The sequence below is a fragment of the Geotrypetes seraphini genome, chromosome 1, assembly GCF_902459505.1.
Source record: "Geotrypetes seraphini chromosome 1, aGeoSer1.1, whole genome shotgun sequence".
Classification (NCBI taxonomy): Eukaryota; Metazoa; Chordata; class Amphibia; order Gymnophiona; family Dermophiidae; genus Geotrypetes; species Geotrypetes seraphini.
Genome location: NC_047084.1, coordinates 450,780,711 through 450,802,953, shown reverse-complemented (window position 1 = coordinate 450,802,953; position 22,243 = coordinate 450,780,711). Strand labels below are relative to the sequence as shown.

Below are 22,243 nucleotides of genomic sequence, written 5' to 3'. Positions count from 1 at the left end.
AAAAATTCATAGTCTGATATTGAGACAGACATGAGGGAGGCCATTACTTGCCCGGGAAGTGTTAGCATGGAATATTGCTACTATTTGGGTTTCTTTCAGGTACTGTGACTTGGATTGGCCACTGTCTGGACTTGAGGCACCACTGGCCTGACCCAATAAGGCTATTCTTATGTTCTTATGAACTCCACTTATCACTAGCATTAGTCATCTCCCATTAAAACAATCTATAACTCAGTCAGGCAACAGGGCCTATAGCAGGTGTACTCAGTTTATTTATATGTCCGCCCCCCACCCCCCCATCGACCCCTTACTGTATCACTGAATTTGACATTCTTGCATAGGAGCCAGCTCTGTGGGTGCATGAGCACCCCCCAGTGTGGAACCATGTCAAAGGCATTTAGCACTCACCCTCAATTCAACTCTGTGGTCATCCAGTCAAAGAAATTGATCAGATTAATTGGGCAAGACCTATCTCTGCTAGAACCATGCTGGCTTGAATGCTGTAATCCACTGTTGTAGCAGTGTTTCTATTCATTTACTGTTCCCTGAGGTCAAACTAACGTGTCTGTAATTTCCAGCTTCTTCCTTATTTCCACCTTTGTGGAAAGGGACCGCATTTACCCTTTTCCAGTCTTGCAGGACGACTCCTAGACTTTAAAGAAACATTGAAAAGGTCAGACAGCAGAATCGCCAGAACTTCCATATGTTCTTTTAATACCTGTTATTTCCCCTCTGGCTCCAATACTTTTTTTCTTCTTTTAGTTTATCTAGTGCCTCACAAACAGAGGCTTCTGAAAATAATTCGAGATCTACCTCACCTCTGTTCCTATTGGTGTCCGTTTTCTGTAGCCCTATTCCTGGCTCTTCCTCTGGGAACACTAAATAGAAATAATTTTGCCACAATTGGTTCTTAATGTACAATATGTTGAGTTAAAATTCAGAGTAAGCAGTCAGTGATGTACCATGTTTAATTTTTATTTCTATTGTATCTCTGTGATTTTTCTTTTGCTAACGAGTTCCCCAGTTAAAAACCAGAAAGGATAGAAGTAGTCTTAACGGTAACATTTTCTCTTTATCTTTCATAAGAAAGAGTCTTAATATAGATGACAGGAAAACGTCAAGCTTCAAACTTGTCTGTCCCAAAATAAGAGGCCTTTGTTATGTATGGCTCTCATAATCTATCTTTCTTGTCTCCTCTCCATGTCACGTTGTACAAACTAGATGTTTTCTTAAAATTCCTTCATGTAGGTCTCTAATCTCCTCATGGACTCAGTCAATGAGTAAGAAGAGCTTCTTTAGCTGGTCTTCACCACCCTTGCACATATGCGTGGCTTGCTATTTGAATAGCATTGCCATATTGACCAGTCATATCAGCCCCTTCAGCGATTAAGGCCAATTAGAAAAAGCCTGCAGTCTTGGATAGACACACATTATATCCTTTCTCAAACAATTTGACTGCTTTCTTGGGTCCCATGTGTCCACAGTGGTGCAAGAGGACAAAGTGGAAATGGGACTATCAGGTTATCCATATCTGTTTCCATCCATTCTCCAAATCATTTAAGGGAACTGACTGGGGCTGTGCTTTAAATTTTTCTTTCTCCCCTTTACCTTGCAGGTGAGGGGAAGAAGCAAAGGTAAGACAATTATATATATATTTTTAGCTTTCTTGTAATTTTCAGAGATTGGGAATATAATACTGTGGACGGTGAGGAAGATCTCTAAGAAGGATCCATCTGCCAGTCATAAGGCCGCACAGAAACTTTATTGGTCTTCCCTACAGATGAGGGGGAAAATCCCAAATTGGTGTGGAAGTGAAACTGACACAGGTGGCCCACAATTCCTGGTCACAAGCCTGAGGATGATATGAAATGTGAACGTGTAAGGGAGATGACCTATGCAAGTAGCTTTCCTGATGAGGAAAGCCTAAATAAGCACTTTAAAAAAAAGGCATTACACAGGTCTGCCAGCAGATCATATAACTGAGATGCTCTATTTACAGCAGCAATAGAACAAAAGCCGCACTAGAAGACAGCCCTGTCAGCTTTTTAATTAAACACATCTGTATTCTGGACATCATTCTCCAGGAACACAGCTGTACTGTCTGCTTGGCCAAAACAGCATACGATTTCCCTTCTGGGTCTGTAATGTAGCACTGGGTGTGACATCCAGCTCTGCTGTCACTGTGGATTTTATTTTTTGAGCTTTAACCATAAGCATGGGGTTTGCTAAAAAAGAAATGTCTGCTGGGAACAGAAACCCCTCCCCTGGACTTTAGTCATTGGCTAATAAATAGCAGACTGCAGGAGAAATAGCCAGGCTCCTCCTTATCTTCTCCTTATTACACCCTTTGCTCCAGCAGGTAGCAATTTGGTCAACTCAGCCTTTTGTGGGAAGCCTTTGCTATGACCTTCTCCTGCCCCCCCACCTCCCTCTATTTTGAACAGATGAACAAGAGAAGAAAAGGGGAAGCAGATAGTCACCGTGTATATTTGTACAGCATTGTTACAGCAGTAGTTCTCAACCCATACCTAACCAGTCAGGTTTTCAGGATATCCTCAATGAATATGCATGAGATCTATTTGTGTACAATGGAAGTAGTACATGCAAATCAATCTCATACATATTCATTGTGAAAATCTTGAAAACCCGACTGGGCTGTGGCCCTTGAGGACCTTGGTTGACCGTGGTGCAAAGTAGTAATAGTGAAGCTAATACGCTTAGTTGATTTGCAGGAGAAACACATCTGAAGCAATGAGTAGTACCAGCCTTACACTCCAGAATGCAGTAGAGTTTCCCAAACTGTGGACTGCGACCTCAGATGGGATCATGAAACCCGCATTTACGGTTGCAACCTGGGCAGGACTTCCATAGGATATTGCTGAGGGGGGTAGTGCATTTTTTTCTGGCTGCATGAAGAGAGTTCCAGCCACACAAAGGTTGATAAGGACAGTGGGTCTTCACCGAATCATAGAAAGATACTCTCAATCATTTGTGTGTGGAAGGGGTCCTCACAGATACCAAATGGCAACATTTCCACCTTAGACACTCTCTCTACTGAGAAAAGGTTGTCTCTTGTCTGTATATGTACAGCACTGCATGTCTAGAAGAGCTATAGAAATGACAAGTTATAGTAAGGACCCAAGGGAAGGCTGTCAAAAACCAAAGAATGAACTGAAAGAGCTGAAGGTGACCTCCCTGTTACTTTTCAACTTGGATATAACAGGGAGAAGAAGGGGTGACCATTCCACTGAGACACACACACAGAGTAAATGACGGCAGATAAAGACCCACACGGTCCATCCAGTCTGAGACAGGACAATGTTTACTTACTTTCTTGCTGTCAGTGCCACACATCACCCAAGAGACTAGTTACAGAAGTGTTTTTAGCAACTGGGTGAAAATATAACTGTAATTTTTGACTTCTACTTCTTCCAGCATTCCTCCCCCCTCCCCCGCTTTCCTTCTTTCATTTTTGCACAGTAAGCAGAGACACATGGTTTTCCACTTCTGAGTGCTGTCTATAATTGCCAGTGAACGACTCAGTGCAAGGTATAATTTGGAAGCTATTTTAACCTGCCTTTGTTCTATAGTGGCCACGTAAATAGAAAGGGGGGGGGAGAGGATGACACAGAGAAGCTGGCTTTCCCTGTCCCTTCCAGGGCTATGGTCTGTAGCAGCTGTGCAGCATAGAGAGGGCAAGAATATTTAAGACTAAGTTCGGTGTGCGTTCACTTCCTGCATTCATTCTGCTAACGGCTTATGTGGATTGAGTGTTGCTGGTATACGCTTATCTAAATTCCAACTGAGTTCCCAAATAAAAACGGGAAAATAAAAATGCTTTCCTCCCTTCCTCTTATTCTTATTTATACCATGTAACCATGTATTTTTAAAAACTTTCCCTTCCCCTTTCTTTCCTTTTGTCCCATTCCCATTGTAATCAAGTCTTTGTTTTGATTTCAATCCCCCTATTTTTATTTAGACTTTTTTTTGTTGTTGTTGTTATATATAATTTTAATATATTAAATAATTTTTTTACTTTTTACTATTGTAAACCGACCAGATACTTGTGATGGTCGGTATATCAAAATATTAATAAACTTGAAACTCAAACAATGTTTCACAGCATTTTGTAGATCTTAGCTTCAGAACATGGGGGCATTCTAGAATTTGGTGCTAGTGGGCATCACAATGGGATGCGCTTAGCATCAATTCTATAATGACAAATTAGGCATTTTATGAAAGTTAGACCTGGACTCTAAGATTCAGAGACACGCTGGACATAGGGAAGGCAGATGGGGTGATTGGAAAACATGGTAGACGTGGGGATAGCGGAAGGGGAAGACACATTAGACATGGGGAAGGTGATAGAGGTGATTGGGCAACATTTCTGGCTTGAGAAAGATGGAAGGGATGATTGGTTAAGCAAGAAAAAGAGCAAAGGCGACCTGAGGTGCTCAGTTTCTTTATTGTATCAATCAAGATGTGTTTCGGCCACATTGGCCTGCTTCAGGAGTCTGAATCTTGCACTTATAACATTAAATGATATCACCTATATGAATAGTCTTATTGTTATGGGTTCCTGAAACAAGAAAAATGATGAAGTTTGCGCTCTTTATCAAGTCAGTATGCCAGACGCTAATACTGCTCAAAACAAAAGCGACGCCATTCAGCTTATATGGAGCTCGCAGCGTTTTTCTTATTTGGCTTCATTCATACACCCCTGAGGAAGGCTTTTTTAGCCGAAACATGGACCGTGTTGGGGCCCGGCACAAAAAGGATTGAAAGACTCTTTATTAGGCCTGCATATTTTCTTGTATACTGTATGTTGCATATGTTTCAGTTATTTATATATTTTCAATAAATTGATTGTCCCTGAAGTTGGTTGACTGTGTCCCTTCTCCACTCCTTTTTTTTTTTGTTTGGATTAAGTGACTTGCCCAGGGTCACAAGGAGCAGCGTGGGTTTGAACCCACAACCTCAGGGTGCTGAGGCTATAGCTGTAACCACTACGCCACTCTCTCCTCCAGAGACTTGGGTTGTTCTAGTCACACTTTAGGTCTTGGAATACTGTGCCCTCATTTGTCTCTCTTGTGCACTTCGCACTAGGTGCAGTCTTTCAGTATTCTGAATATTCTCTCCTCTCCTTTCTATGACTTATGGCTCTTTGCTTCCAGTTTTTCTCTTTAGGACTAGGCAGCTCAGGATTGTGCCCAAGGTTTGGGTCCTACTTCTTCTCTCTTGCAAGTCTCCAGCAATCAGCAGATCTACCATGTGCCAGTTTCAATCCTCCCTATCATCAGCAGCTTCACTCAGCTTCTTTTTCTCTGAGGCAAGAGTATGATCTGACGGTTTCTCCTCCCTTCTCTTTATGTCACCTTGTGCCTCAGGGGGCAGCGGTGGACCAAACTGGTGACTCCTGGGCTCCCTTTTACTTGAGGAGGAGGCCAAGCAGGATTTAATGGACCTCAAAGTGGAGAACCCACTGACTGCAGTTTTCCATAGAGCATCCCTTAACTGGGGAGCCAGAATGTGCCTCCTGACACTGAATAGGAAGGCGCACAGAGGAGGATTCCTAAGAAAAATGTATGCACATCACAAGATTCCTTCTACTTTATGCAGTCTGTCCGCAGGTATTCACAGGGGTGTGGTATGGGTGGAGCTGGGGCCGCCTCACCGCATAAGCCAAACTTCTTAAAGAGAGGACTTCTATTTATGTTGCCCAATTTAAGCGGTTTACTTATGTGGCGAGGGGCTGAATATCAGCAGTGAACCTGACTCCAACCCTGGACAGGGGGATAATTTCTCCACAAGGAGACTGGCTGCTTCCTCTCACTCTCACCACCCCCAAGTTTCCTGCCATGTGGGAGAAGGAGTACTACTCCCACAAGTTAGCCACTTCTGAATTCTGTGCTAACCAGTCATTTTTAGTGGAAATAACCAGTTGATTTTAAAATGATCTGATTATATGCTGTGATCTGCTGTCTATGTCAAACCAAGATGATCTAAGACCACTGTACACATGTAAATTCTCAATCTGACTGTCTACACATTATGTATGTCAGCTTTGTAACTTGTTCTGAGCTCGTTGGAGAGGACGGGATATAAAACGAACCAAATAAAGTGCCAGTGAAAATGTCCAGATAACCACAAACAATCATTTTAACCAATTGGCAGCTATTTCTGGCCGGTTAATTAGTTTTGAATATCAGCCAACTGTTTTATAAGGACACCTGGGCACCTATGTCGTTCTTATAACATAGTCAACAACAGAGTAGACGGAAAACCAGTAGGCACTGCTGGTGTTCAGTTTGATGCTATTGCAAGAGATTTGCCCATTGTATCTGTTTTGGACGATATCGGCATTCCTTATATAAGAATCTTGATTATGTGTCAAGTATACTCATTGATATCCTTTGTGACCACAGTTTCTGGCAATCTAGATTTCTGAGATTTCTGAGATTTCTGAGATTTCTTGGCCGAAACACGATTGGTGTTGAGTCGTGGAATCACTAGTTCTGTGGAGCAAGAGTCATTGAGTTGTCATCATCATGGAGTAATGAACACCATCAGTACCTACTGATTTTCTATCTACTCTTGATGACTTTGTCGACTGCTTTTTCACGGAGGACCTTTGTTCTCCTGTTCGCTTTTTTGTTTTGCTCTTATAAAATAGGCACCTTATGGGTAGGCAGAAAATTGTGTGCCTTTTCTTCTGGGGTGTTTGGTTCTGGAATGCGTATGTTTGTTTATTAGTATATATAGACTGCCCTTCACAATAACAGCAGAACGGTTTACAAATTTAAAAACAAACCAAAAAGGAAAGGAACTCCATTGTCAAAATGAAAGATAAATTAAATATAACAATATAAAAATAAAATATGAAAAAGCTACAGTCTGGAATCCCTCCCCAAGTCCTTATCCAAGAAAATCTAGTTATAGCAAGAAACTCATATTCTTCTAAGAGTATGCTAAATTGAAAAGATAAGTTTTCAAGAGACTTTGAAATTTAATATAGGAGAATTCAGTAGGTAATTCAATAGGAAGAAATTTCTATATATAAGGTGCAGAAGAAAAAAAAAAGGGTGGAATTACGTGTCGAAGTCAATCTTGCCAGGTGAACTGAGGGCAGGGACAACTGGTGAGTGTTAGAAGAATGTAAATTTCTGATTGGTCTATATGGTACCAAGAGTTTTGATAAGTAATTAGGTGTACCTGAATGTAAAGCTTTGAAAATCAAAGTCAGTGCTTTGTGCATTAATCGGAATTTTAAGGGGATCCAATGATGACTATTGCCAAGCATGTGCAGACATGTATGAACTGTCATGCAAGTGCACACTGCCAGGAAACAATGTACAATCTAATGCAATTAGGTACGGGTCAGGAGGCCAGAGGGGAAGCAGGACATTGCAGCAATTCCCAACTGACCCTCCCCCCTCGCCCTCTAAAGCAGGAGCCGGCTAGCAAGAGGAAAATGCCGATCCTGCTTTAGGGGGGAGGGTCAGTTGATGATTCGGGAGGCCGATTTTGGGCTTTTTAAAAAATTGATTCGGGCAGAAATAAAATAACAATAAAACCACCACCAAGCAGCCCAGCGATACTCACCCTCAGTTCCTGCCTTAATTGCAGTGCCCCACACGGCTCGGGCTCCCTTTCTTGCTTCCACCCAGCCGGAAACCGGAAGTTGCTGACCAAGCTCTGACGGCGACGGGGGGTGTGGCCGTGGGTGAATGGAATTTGAGAGAGGGCTCAGGCAGGATCACTTCGGGGACTCGCGGAAGCCTTGGAGTTGGGCCATAGCAGGGAAGTTCCCGGGCCATGACTCCAAGGCTTGAGCACCCCTAATGAGCTGGTACCCGGGGCGGCCCGCCCCCCCCCCCCACCCCCCCCTAGGTACTCCACTGCACTAGCTTCATGTGATGCTCTTAAAGAACATAAGTCTTGTCATACTGGGACAGACCGAAGGTCCATTAAACCCAGTATCCTGTTTCTAACTGTGGCAAATTCAGGTCACAAGTATCTGGCAAGATCCAAAGAATAAAACATATTTTATGCTACTTATCCTAGAAATAAGCAGTGGATTGTCCCAAGTCCATCTTAATAATGGCTTATGGAGACTTTTCTTTAAGGAAATCATTCAAACCTTTTTGAAACCCTGCTAAGCTAATTGTTTTTAACATATCTTTTGGCAATTAATTCCAGAGTTTAATTACACGTTGAGTGAAGAAAGGGGCACGTTGCAATCCAGAAGAACAACTGCTTGTCTACATTTCCAGCTGAGAAGGAGATGGGATTGATAGATGGAGAAGCAGGAGTTACATTGATCAGCTTTACTCTCATGTTTGCTGGTGCTTTAAGAATTTAGTGAAACAAATTGTAACAAAGGAAGTCATTAAAAAAATGGTCCTGTACGTGATATACTACAGAATTTCTTTACAGACACACCACTGATCTTCCCAGTACAGGGGGAACATTTTAAACTGAAGCTTCGGATGGAACAGCCTAGAGGATATGCCATGCAATTGGCCCACCCTGTAAATTACAGGTATATGCCGCATAACATCGTTCCAGATAACATCCATTTACATTAACATCCATGGCTCGGCTCGTTGTATCTTGCGGATCTAGCATCTTGTGCATTTTTTGGGTGAGAAATTTTCTTTCGAAAATACCACCAGAATGGTTTCAGGACTCAAGGATCTCCCGTATGAGGAACGGCTGGATAAGTTGCAGCTATACTCACTCGAAGAACGCAGAGAGAGGGGAGACATGATCGAGACGTTCAAATATGTCACGGGCCGTATCGAGGTGGAAGAAGATCTCTTTTTTCTTAAAGAACCCACGGCGACAAGAGGGCACCCGTGGAAAATCAGGGGTGGGAAATTTCATGGTGATACCAGAAAATATTTCTTCCACTGAAAGGGTGGTTGATCGCTGGAATAATCTTCCACAAAAGGTAATTGAGGCCAGCAGCGTGCCAGATTTTAAGAAAAGATGGGATTGGCATGTCGGATCTCTTCATGGAGGTAGATAGGGGGTGGGTCTTTGGTGTGGGCAGACTGGATGGGCTGTGGCCCTTTTCTGCCGTCATTTTCTATGTTTCTATGTTTCTATGAACTTAAATCATGGCTTCCAAATGCACCTAATCCACTGCTGATGACAGCAGCAGCAAGAAGTAAAGGAAAAGCATTGATTTGGAATTGAAACAAAACGTGATTAGATTATGAGAAAATAGCAAAAGCAGTGAACACTGTCGCTCATGAACACAGCAAGTCTCATTCAACAATCACGCCAATATTGAAAAGTAAGGATAAAAGCTGTGAAAGGATCATCTCCGCTGAAAGCTATTAGACTAACGAAGAAATGAGAGGGGCCCATATCTGATATTGAAAAATTATGGCAAAAAGCACAAAACTTGTTTGAGATGCTGAAAAAAAAAAGCAGGACCAGACTACAAAATACAGAGGAGCTCAGTGCCAGCTCTGAGTCGTTCAGGCACTTCAAGAGTCGTTATTCCTTGCATAATATGAACGTGGTGAGTCTGCGAGTACTGATGAGAAGGCAACAGAATATTTTGAAACACTGGATAAACTGATAAGAGAGGAAGGTTATTTGCTCCAGCAAATTTTAAATATGGACGAAATCTCCTTGATCTGGAAGAGAATGCCTGAAAGGACCTTTATCCATAAGGAGGCTAAGTTAGTGCCAGGCTTTAAGGCAGTGCCTCGCAAACTTTTCCAAGCCGCAGCACACTAAACTTGGGGCCTTGGCTGGAGGATCTCTGGACATGCGCAGACTTCGATGTGATGATGTCATGCGCATGCATGCGCAGAGGCCCTCTAGACAGGGCCCTGAGCTTGTTAACCCAGAAATGACTACGCCGATGGGGTGGTGCAGAGAGCAGGAGAGGCACCGGTGCTGGCTGACTTGCCTATACAATGTGCCTCTCGCAGCACACCCGGAATCTTAACGCGGAACACTATTGTGCCAAGGCACACAGTTTGCAATACACCGCTTTAAGGCTTTCAAGGTCCCGATGACAGTGTTGTTCGGAAGCAGTGTTGCTGGATACAATGTGAAACCTTTTTTCATCTGGCACAGTGAGAACCCCAGGGCTTTTAAGAACATTAATAAGCTTATACTGCCTGTTTATTACAGGTCCAATAAGAAAACCTGGGTGACTCAAATCTAGTTCTAGGATGCCCTCCTTAACTTTTATGCTGCTGAGATGCAAAAGTACGTACTGCATGGAAGAGGGCATTCCTTTTAAGATCTAGTTAATTGTGGATAATGTTCCAGGACATCGCCCTTTCACTGTTGATCTCCACCCCAAAATCAAAGTGGTGTTCCTCCCACCAAATACTACCTCTTTAATACAGCCAATGGACCAAGGGGTAATTGCAGCCCTTAAGGCCTACTTCCTTAGAAGGCCACTCACCCAGGCTGTTGCTGCAACTGACAATACTGGCAATTTTGACACTGATAGAGTTCTGGAAGGAGTATAACATTTACCATTCCTTAAAGAACCATGCTTGGGCCTGGGATGATGTCACCAAAGAGTGCATGAATGGCATATGGAAGAAGGTATTGAAGAGGTTTGAGCATAACATCAAAGGATTTGAAAGAGATGAAGACATTTTCAGAATTAATAGAGCTGTTGTTGACGTGGCAAATAGTAATCTGAACCTTGACATTGATGATGAGGACATAGAATTGCTCCTGGAGGTGATTCCTGAGAAGCTTACAAATGAAGAGTTGCTGCAGCTGGAGGAACAAAGAATAGCTGAGGAAGAGACAAGGAAAACTGCACAAGAACAAGAAGTTGACTGTGAAGGGGCTAGCCAAATTCTTTCAAGACTTAAATCAGCTGCTGAAGAAATGGACCCAAACAGTGAATGGTTTTCGATGATTGAAAGGAATGTCTGTGAAGGAGTGCCCGTGAAATGCTTATAGGCAGATTTATGAAGAAAAGAAAAGACAGACCAGGCAGGCAACACTGGACATTTTCCCGAAGAAGTCAACACCTCCCCAAGAAGATCCTCAAACAGGTCCTTCAGGCATTACAGGAGATGACATTCTCATTGTTGGTGACAGCTCCCCTATGCAGATTATTCTAGTGGAATACCATGAGGAGCCTATTTCCCCGACACTCCTCCACTGCAATCCCAGGAGGAAACTGAAAACAGTGATATGGATGATCTTCATCATCTTGATTAAAACGTTTAAAGTGTGTATGATATGTATGAGCCTCCTCCTCTTGATTAAAGTATTTACATTGTGTACAACATGTAGGCTAAGTGCATAAAAGTTTAAAGAGTGAAAAATATCCAAATCACATAGAGGGGCATAATCGAAAGGAATGTCTAAGTCTGTTTTTGTCTAAGTCGTAAGTCATCCAAAGTAAAAAACAGCCTAGGACACATTTTCGAAAAATACGTCCAAAATATTTTTTGTTTCGAAAATCGTCTAACTATACGTCCTGCTGATCTGATCGTCCAAGCCGCTAAATTGTTCATCTTTATACCACATTTTTGTCCAACTTTTTGTTCAAGTCAAAAACGCCTAGAACAAGCCCTGTTGGACGTGGGAGGGGTCTGCAAAGTGATGGACTGAACACCCAGACATGGCACCTAAATAGTGGGATACCTTATATGGCACTGCTGTGAACTTCACAAAAAGGGTGCCATGTCTTCTCCCTTATAGGTCATGGTGAGCCCCCCAAACCACCTCCAGAATCCCCTAGACCCACTCATCTACAACCCTAATAGCCTTATGGCTGCAGGAGTCACTTATATGCCAGTAAAAAACAGTTTTGGGGGTGTTTAGGGGAGTGCACATGTTTAAGTATCAATGCAGTGATTACAGGGGCTTATGGGCATGGGTCCTCCTCTCCATGAGGCCCTAACCCACCCCCAAGACGGCTTAAGCTGCCTCTGTGCTTAACGACTAGGCTTTCCTATGCCAGGCGGCCAGGTGATAATGGTCTGGAGGCTGAATTTTAAAGGTGCATTTACGATTTTTATGGGGTGGGGGGGGATCAGTGATCACTGGGGTAGTATGTGGGGGACTGTTCTATGTGTTTGCAGTGCTTATCTGGTGACTTGAGGTGGGATTTTGTGACTTAGATCATGTTTTACATGGTCTAAGTCACAACGTCCAAGTTCCATCGATCCTGGGCTGTATAACTTTTGGTTATACATGCTGTACGACTAAGTCTAAGCCAGCCCACGTCCCGCCCAACTCCTGCCCTCGACACCCCTCCTGAAACACCCCATTTAGCTTTGGTCGTTCAGCGGCACTATGAAGGCCTAGGTCGTTTAGAAATACGTCCAAAACCTGTTTTTATTATCGTCACTTGGACGTATTTGGGAAATGTTCATCCAAGTACTGACTTAGGCCAGTTTTTGGACGTTTTTCTCTTTCGATTAGGAGCCCCATAGTGTTCACTTTCACAGAACATAACGTGGACATTATGTGACGCATACCTGTATTTACAAGCAATACTGCACGGTGTACCATTTAGAGCTCATTAGTGCCAGTGAAAGTGCTGGACAGGGAGTGGGTAGTAATTTTCTAGAAAGGGTAGTTATTTTCAGACTCTCCTGCTGGATTCCTGCAGCTGACCTTAACGATCTCTTTCAGCAAAGAGCAGGTGCTGTTCCCCGTTAGCTTCAGGGAAGAGAAGGGGCGATCCGGGAAGAAAACGCTCTGTGTTAACGTGATTCTCAGGAGCAGACAATAAAAGAAAGAGAATCCCTATATAGCTAAGAGGGAAAGGTTTAACCAGGTTCAGAGGGCAACATGCTTTACTGAAAAATGTGGTGAAATTATGGAACATTTCGCCAGTAGAATCAAGCATGGCAACAATGCTAAACCTGCTCTGAAGCAAAATAGACCACGTTTGACTGTTTAACGGCTTGGTAACAATGACATAACATCATCTTTGTGCTCAGAGCTTCATAAAAATAGCCACACTGAGTCAGTCTGATGGTCCATCTAGCCCAGTATCCTGTTTCCACAGTGGCTAATCCAGGTCACAAGTACCTGACAAAAAACCCCAAATAGTAGTAACATTCCATGCTATGATCCCAAAGTAAGCATTGGCTCCCCCCATGTCTATCTCATCAGACTAGGGACCTTTCCTCCAGGAACTTGTTCAAACCTTTTCCAAACCCACCTACACCGATGACACCACATCCTCTGGCCATGCATTAAGTATTTTCTCCTATTGGGTTTAAAAGTATTTCCCTGTAACTTCATCCAATGTCCCCTAATCTTTGTGTAACTTATGGTCTTCTGTGATACCCAGGAGCCGCTTATGTACGCAGGAGGCAGGCCAGAAGATATGATCAGGTAAAAAGAGAATGAATAGGAGAAATAGAAATTCCCCCTTTAGCAGTGTATTTAAGGCTCTGGGACACTGATCCCCAGAGCAATATGTACAGAGAAATTCTCTCTCACCAAACTATTAACCAGAGAGACAAGCTGCTTCTCCCTACTCCAAACTGCTCACTTCCCTTCTCACACACATTGTCCCTTGCCTTTGTTTTTACTTTTCTCAGGTTGAAAAAAAAACTCTGAATATCTGAAAAGAGCCAATAGTAATTCTCTGCTCCTGGCAGTGGGTAGAAGCCACACAGTGTGCACGACAGCCTCCCCATTGCCATGACATCAGAAGCGATAGCAGCTCCCTGCATCTTGAAACTTCTGAAAGATTCAGTGAACAGAGGAATCCACTTCCTCACACTCTCCCCCTAACACAATTGGGCAGGTCCCCATGTCCACCTGTAAGGCCAATGTGGTAAGCACAATTGCTACCTAATACAGCAGAGTTGTCCCGACTAGACAGTTGAACATATTTACTCATGCATTCAAGAATTATCAACAAATTAGCCAATGACAGTCTTTGCAGAAATTTGTAGAGACTGATTAGAAGGGGTACCCAATTCATCATAAACAAGTTTTGTGTCATAAGTATGGCTCCTGTCTGACCTGTGTACCAATACAGTATCATCAGTGTGTGGACCAGATGTGTCTTCTGAAACAGCAGGCATACTTTCACTATCAGCTGTATTTTCTTCAGTTATACCATTTAAAGGTCCTGGAGCATTATAAGGACTGTTATCAACTGTGGAACGCTAAGCTCAGGTAGAAGTTTGGAGTCATTGGATGATTCAGATAAATTTAACAATGGAGGTACACGAAGTGGATCATTTGTATGTTATGTAAGAGAGAGGTCACTAAGATCTGTACTTTTAACATTTCATTCTGGCACTGTCTTAATTAGTGACCCACTTGTGTAGTGTCTCACTAACTCAATCGGATCTAGGCCTTGTGATGCTGGTGGGTCCATACAATATCCATCTAAAATGTGGAATCTTCAGATTCCAAAAATTCTGCAGATTTGTCTGTGTCACAGCTTTCTTGTTCATTCTATGAGCAAGTTTGATGTCTTAACTTTTGTTTGTATTTTGCTATTGGCCTGAATGTTGTAGAGTTTTCAATCTGTGGCAATTAGACCGATTGACCTATGTGGAGTAGGTGATTTCTTTGTGGAGTTTTCTCAGGACCTTTTCCACTTTCGGGTGTCAGCTTGTATACTGGCAGGTTTGGCAACCAAGACTCTTTGTACCAGCAGATTGAAAGCTTGTGCTTGCCTGGGATGCCTAGAACCCTAATCAGTACTCTGTTCCCAGCTTGTAGCTCTTGGATTTTGACTTGGGCATCATATCGGAGTTTATTGTCTTATTTTGTTTGTCAGCTATTTCCTGAGCTGCCTGATATGCAGCATTGAGTTCTAGATGTATGAGGGTTTGTCAAAAAGTGTCCATACTTTCATATTTTCACAGGAAATGGTTGGGGGCGGGGGAGAGGGGGAGGAGTGGTAAGAGGGTGTGTCATAAAATTGCATGTGACTAGTCAGTCGCAAAACATGGTGATTATGTGGAAAAGTGATGTAATTTGCTTTTGAGAAATTTAATAAATAATAATAATAATAACAACAGTTTATATACTGCAGGACTGTGAAGTTCTATGCGGTTTACAATGATTAAAAAAATGACAGATTGAGTAGTACTAACAGAGTTAAGATTTAGTGTTTAAAAAATTATAAGTGCAGAAACTTTTTGAAGATCCCTTGTATTTGAGATGGTTTTCTGAAGAGTGGTAACTACTATTAACTTTTTCTTTCAATTTATAACATGTCACCTATTTAAGCAAACCAGAGGGTAGGAAAAGCCTTAATATGCATACGGGAGTCATACAAAAAAATCAAAAGATCCTTCCAAACTCCCTCTCTGTCATTGGCATAAAAACCTCCCATCTGGTGGTATTAATTATATTTTTATATTCTAAATATTTCAATTTTTTTTCTTTACGTGGCTTTTTATAAATATTTCCTAGAGATTTCTCTCTGACTGACTCGGTTTAAAAACATACTCAATTCAAAGTGAAGGGTGCATAATCAGGTCTCAACTTGAAAATCTCATATATTGAGGAGAGTATGGTGCAGTGGTTAGAGCTACAGCTTATTCAAAGGTACAAAGTGTTGTACATAATAATTTAAAATAGCTGGGGAACAAACGTTTTAGATAATAAACATGAAAAAACATTCTAGTAACATGAAAATATTGGGAAAAAATGGGAGAACTACAATTTTTTTTTAAAAAAAAGAACACAAATAAGGAAAGTACAATAGGGAAGGGAAATGATTTAATTCATGAGAAAATAGGTGCGTACGTAAGTACGATCAGTTAAAAGCGTCTTGAAAAAGCAAGCATTTTAGGTTAGGATGTCCAGATTTTTGGGCTGACCCTGGTGCTTGGGATGGTAATAGGAAGTTCTTCTTCACCCAACGGGTGGTGGACACCTGGAATGCGCTTCCAGAGGGCGTGATAGGACAGGGTACGGTACTGGAGTTCAAGAAGGGATTGGACAATTTTCTGAAGGAAAAGGGGATAGAAGGGTATAGATCAGTGTTCTTCAACCACCGGTCCATGGAACAGTGCCGGTCCACAGAAATTTCCTGCCGGTCCATAGGGCCAGCACATGCATCAGGCCCAAAACAGTGTTCTTCAACCGCCGGTCCACGGTGCGATCAATGCGGCGTTATCTTCGAGCCAGCTCCCTCTTCCTAACTGATTCAGTGCACAAAGTCATGGGCAGTGGCTTCTACGGGCATCCTGGAAGGCTTCCAGATGAGGCGTGGGACGTGCAAGGTGCAATTAGTACTATTATGGAGGCGGTGTCTGGGGTGGAGATTGGATAGAAGTGGGCAGGGTCTGGCCCACAACTTAGCCCAGTGTTCTTCAACCGCTGGTCAAGGAGAGGAGAAACTGTAGAGCAAGCCTGGTCTCTATTCAAGGACACAGTGCAAGAAGCACAACATATGTACATCCCCAGATTTAGAAAAGGGTGCAAAAAAAACCGAACAAAAGACCCCGCATGGATAAACAATGAGGTGAAGAAAGCGATAGGAGACAAGAAAAATTCATTCCGGAAATGGAAAAAGGACCAAACTGGGGAAAACTGGAAGGAACACAGAAAACGCCAAAGAGAATGTCATCAAGTGGTTAGGAGAGTGAAAAGAGAATACGAAGAGAGGCTGGCCAGGGAGGCAAAAAACTTCAAATCGTTCTTCAGATATGTTAAAGGGAAGCAACCAGCGAGGGAGGAAGTAGGACCGTTGGATGATGGAGACAAAAAGGGAGTGATAAAGGAGCAAGAAGAGGTAGCCGACAGGTTAAACAAATTCTTCTCGTCAGTCTTCACAAGCGAGGACACATCCACTGTACCAGAACCCGACGTGATCTTCCATGGTGATCAAGAAGAAAAACTGTCAACAATAGAGGTGAGCCATGAGGATGTCCTCCAACAGATAGATAGATTGAAAAGCGACAAATCACCAGGCCCGGATGGAATCCACCCTAGGGTACTAAAGGAATTAAGAAATGAGATAGCGGGAATACTCCAACAAGTTTGCAACCTATCCTTGAAAACTGGGGAGATCCCGGAGGACTGGAAGATAGCAAATGTTACACCTATCTTTAAAAAGGGGTCAAGAGGAGACCCGGGAAACTACAGGCCGGTAAGTTTGACATCGGTTCCGGGCAAGATGGTAGAAGCACTGATAAAGGACAGCATCTGTGAGCACATCGAAAAACATGGGCTGATGAAAGCGAGCCAACATGGCTTCTGCAAAGGAAGATCGTGCCAAACAAATTTACTGCACTTCTTTGAGAGGGTGAACAGCCAGTTGGACAAAGGGGAACCCATAGACATCATTTACCTCGACTTCCAAAAGGCCTATGACAAGGTACTCCATGAGCGGCTACTTAGGAAGCTGTGGAACCACGGGGTGGAAGGGGACGTACACAGATGGGTCAAACACTGGTTGGCAGGCAGAAGACAGAGGGTTGGAGTGAAGGGTCACTACTCGGGCTGGAGGAAGGTCACGAGCGGAGTTCCACAAGGGTCTGTACTGGGACCGCTGCTGTTTAATGTATTTATTAATGACCTGGAAACGGGGACAAAATGTGAAGTTATAAAATTTGCGGATGACACTAAACTCTGTAGAAGGGTTAGAACTACGGAAGAGTGTGAGGACCTACAAAGGGACTTAAACAAACTGGGCGAATAAATGGCAGATGAAATTCAATGTAGGGAAATGTAAGGTCATGCATATAGGGAGAAAGAACCCGATGTTCAGCTACCAAATGGGGGGATTAGTATTAGAGGGAAGTAACTTTGAAAGAGATTTGGTTGTACTGGTGGATACAACAATGAAGTCAACGGCACAATGTGCAGCAGCCGCGAAGAAGGCAAACAGAATGTTGGGTATTATTAAGAAGGGTATTACGACCAGAACAAAAGAAGTCATCCTGCCATTGTATCAGGCAATGGTGCGCCCGGACCTGGAGTACTGTGTTCAGTATTGGTCACCGTACCTTAAGAGGGTCCAGAGGAGAGCGACACGAATGATTAAGGGCATGGAAAACCTCTCATACACTGAAAGATTGGAGAGACTGGGGCTCTTCTCTCTGGAAAAGCGGAGACTCAGAGGAGATATGATAGAGACCTACAAGATCATGAAGGGCATAGAGAAAATAGAGAGGGACAGATTCTTCAAACTTTCAAAACATATAAGAACAAGAGGGCATTCAGAAAAATTGGAAGGGGACAGATTCAAAACAAATGCTAGGAAATTTTTCTTTACCCAGTGTGTGGTGGACACCTGGAATGCACTTCCAGAGGACGTAATAGGACAGAGTACGGTACTGGATTTCAAGAAAGGATTGGACAAATTCCTGCTGGAAAAAGGGATAGAGGGGTATAGATAGGGAGCTACTGCCCAGGTCCTGGACCTGTTGGGCCGCCGCGTGAGCAGACTGCTGGGCATGATGGACCTCGGGTCTGACCCAGTGGAGACATTGCTTATGTTCTTATGGTCCACGGACAGATGCCGGTCCACAGAATAATTATTTTATTTCTGCCGATCCATAGGTGTAAAAAGGTTGTAAAACACTGGTATAGATAGAGGATTACTATACAGGTCCTGGACCTGATGGGCTGCCGCGTGAGCGGACTGCTGGGTATGATGGACCTCTGATCTGACCCAGCAGAGGCACTGCTTATGTTCTTAGTTCTTATATAATAGATATGTGCTCCTGGGAAAATCACATTCATTTCAGCAGTTCTGAGACAGTTGCCATGTTTATGATCAGAATAGAATATGTGCCACTGCTGTAAGAATTGGCTTTGGACACACAAAGATTAATACGTATTTAGCTGACTTTGTGCGACAAGAGTTAATTAGACAACTTTATCCAGTTAACTTTATCTAGTCCAAATCCATGAGAACTAAAAATCCAGTCTAAATTTAACAGGAAAAAAACTGTTCCGTTAATTATAGACTACTTACAAAACACGAAGCCCACAATTCGTTCAAAAAACAGCTTCCATTAATTAAATATACTTCTATATCTAAGTAAGCTATTCACTACAATACTTCACTTTCAAAATTATTGATTTTTTATTATAATTTATCTTATATTGAAAAACAGCTACTCACAATCACATACTCAATGAGAAATAAATCTCAAGCTCTCATATATGGGAACCCTCCCCCCTCCCTCCCCCCCCCCCCCCCCGTTCATTCCCCCCAGCGTTCAAGTGCCTTCTAACAAAATCCTTCTTCTTGCCAAATATTGCAGTCGCAATATTGTTGTTAGCCAGAAAACATCTGGACCCAAATTTCAAAGTCTCATTTCAAATATCCCTTGTTATCTCTCCTCGTGATGTTTTATACAGTCTGAGTGTTACCAATCAGTCCAGACTGACACAGAACTGTGTTTCATGATTATGCGTCTTCAGGAGCTGTGACCGGGGAGGTCTCCTTTTATTTTCTTCTCATCCAAGTTGTTATTATCAGCATTGCAACCTCAGTTCGGGTTAGTTCAAATCGGGTGTTGTTCACCCTGTCTCAGCTCACCTACTGAACTAATTATAGACTGTTAGTTTGATGGTTTGAGTTATTGGCCAGCATTGATTAGCCTCTAGAAACACTCTGTTGCCACCCTTTTTTGGCTGGATAAATAAAATGTATATGCTGAGTGGGGGAGGAGAAGGGAAGAACATTTAATCCATCAGAGTTTGTCCCACAAAACTTTGATATTGCTCAGGAACATTTAATCCATCAGAGTTTGTCCCACAAAACTTTGATATTGCTCAGAAGTTCCATTTCCATATTCGGCAGCTCTGATGTTTCACTTGCCTTTAACTCAACTTCATTTGCACCTTATTTACCGAGAAATTAACACCAAGAAACTATTATACCACCTGGTGTTGTTGCTAATCAGCATGTGATCATTTACCATGTGTTTGTCATCTCCCTGCATTCCCATCACTTTTACCTCAAAGAATATGACAGAGTGCCATCAGTGAACACAGCTTCCAAGAAGTTAAAGAAAGATTAGATTCTTACCTCAGTAATTAACTTTCTTGTAGATGTGTCTAGTGTGGTCTTGTATTTGAACCCGCAAGTTGCTTGCAGAAAACTTCCAATCACATTTTCAACTTCACCTCCTTTCCTGGGAGCTGCTCCTGCCCCCTCAGGTCATACAAAAGCAATCAAGCAGCACTGTAAGGAAAGATACAACTGGAAAGAGGGAAATGGGGAGTAATTCCCTTCAGTACAATTCTGTTCTTCTCTGAAACAAACATTACCAATAAACATTATAACATACAGACAGCTGTAATAAAAACAGATACAAAAACATGTGCAACCAGCACTAAGTTTATATAGAGCTTGTAGTTACTCACATGTCCCGCTATCTAGCAGAGACTTGAAGCAGACTAAGCACTGTCTGGAGCGTTCTCTTTCTTTTTTTTTTCAGCTCTCCTTTAAGGCAGAGATTTCTCCAGCACAAGACTGATTCCAAAGCAGAAGGCAGGCGAAGCCCACTTACAGGGCAGGGCTTCAGGACTACTAGACACATCTGCAAGAAAGATTATTGAGGTAAGAACCTAATCTTTCTTTCTAGTGCAATGTGTCTATTGGTCCTGAACCATAGGGAAGTACCAAAGCAGTTCCCAGAATCTAAGGTGGGCCCACTCAGCCTGCCTTCAGGACAGAGGACCCAAAAGTGGCATCTTTCCTGGCTGCTACATCCATCCTGTAGAATCTGGTGAAGGTATTAGTATTAGAGGGAAGTAACCTTGAAAGAGATTTGGGTGTACTGGTAGATACAACAGTATGCCGCTCTACACATCTCCTTGGATGAGCCAGTGCTAGTCTCTGCCCAAGAGGTAGCAACTCCTCTGATGGAGTGAGCTTTCAATGTAATCTTGGGCTGCTTACCGCAGCCCACGGACATGGAGGAAATGGACATCTTGATCTGTCTGGAAATCGAGGCTTTAGATGCCAGCCTCCCTTTCTTCACATGACTGGTCAGAACAAAGAGATGATCTGATACTTGAAACTCATTAGTAACTTCAAGATACCAGAGAAAAGCGTACTTGACATCCAGCAAATGCAACGCCCTGTCCTTTTTCTTCAATCTCACAGGAGAGAAAGCAAGCAGACAGACTTCCTGATTAATGTGGAAGGCTGAGACATCCTTTGGTAAGAAGGTCAGAACTGTGCCTAAGGAGATCCCTGCTTCTGTTATCTTGTGGAATGGCTCCCTGCAGGAAAGAGCTAGCAACTCGGAGACTCGTCTTGCTAATATAATCGCCACCAAGAATACTGTCTTGACAGTAAGTTCCAGAAGGCAAGCTTTCCTCAAGGGCTCATATAGAGATCCACTGAGGCCCTGCAATACAATGTTAAGATTTCAGGAAAGGAAAGGAGGGATGAATCAGAGAGCACAACAAAGAGCCCCTTTAATGAACTGGGCAACACCTGGGTGAGAGGCCAGGGAGCCTCTGTATCCCCGTGCTTGGAAACAGGAAAGGCCTGCTATCTACACTTTCAAAGAACTGACCAAAAGGCCCTTCTAAAGTCTTGCCTGCAAAAAATCCAAGATTACCAAAATTGGAGCTCGGACAGGTTCTGCACCTTCCATAATGCACCAGTGCTGAAAGGACTTCCAGGCATTAGCATAGGCTGCTACCATGGACAGTCTCTTAGCTCTGAACAAAGTGGTGACCACCACATCTGAATATCCCTTGCTTGCCAGGGCTGCATGCTCAAGAGCCATGCCATAAGCCCAAAATGTTCCAGATTCTTGATAGAAACTGGACCCTGAGTGTGAAGGTCCACTTGAACTGGCAACCTGAGGCCTTCAACCTTCTGGAGACAGACTAGGTCTGCATACCACAGCCTGCGGGGTCAATCGGGCATCACTAAGACTACCAAACCTGGATGCCTCACAATCCTGCAAACGACTCACCAGAGAATGGGCCATGGGGGAAACATGTATAAGAGCTCTTTCTCTTGCCACAGTTAGACCAACACATCCAACCCCTTGCTTCCGGGTTCATGTGTCTGGTTGTAGAAGCAATCATTTTTGTGTTTACTGCCGAGGCTATCAGATCCATCTGAGGAGGCTTTTACCGCCAAACTATGGCATTGAATGCCTGGGAGTACAGAGACCATTCCCCCGGGTCGAGGGTCTGTTGACTGAGAAAGTCAGCCAGAACATTTTCTACTCCCGCTATGTGCACGGCCCCAGTTTCTGAGCCTTTTTTTGGCACAATAAAGTATATGGAGTATCTGTCCAAGACTGATTTGGCGTTTGGGACCAGC

At 43.0% G+C, this 22,243-nt stretch overlaps 1 protein-coding gene across 2 annotated transcripts in view; it reads left to right on the top strand.

The window, feature by feature from the left end:
• Window positions 1-22,243, top strand: part of BGN (biglycan) — a 94,717-nt gene that overhangs the window by 36,562 nt on the left and 35,912 nt on the right. The window contains exon 2 of one of the 2 annotated variants that reach the window (XM_033921144.1): window positions 20,391-20,512. The exons of the other annotated variant lie outside the window; for it this stretch is intronic. The gene's annotated coding sequence lies outside the window, so the exon portion shown is untranslated. The remainder of the gene's footprint in view (window positions 1-20,390; window positions 20,513-22,243) is intronic. 2 annotated transcript variants of the gene reach the window in all.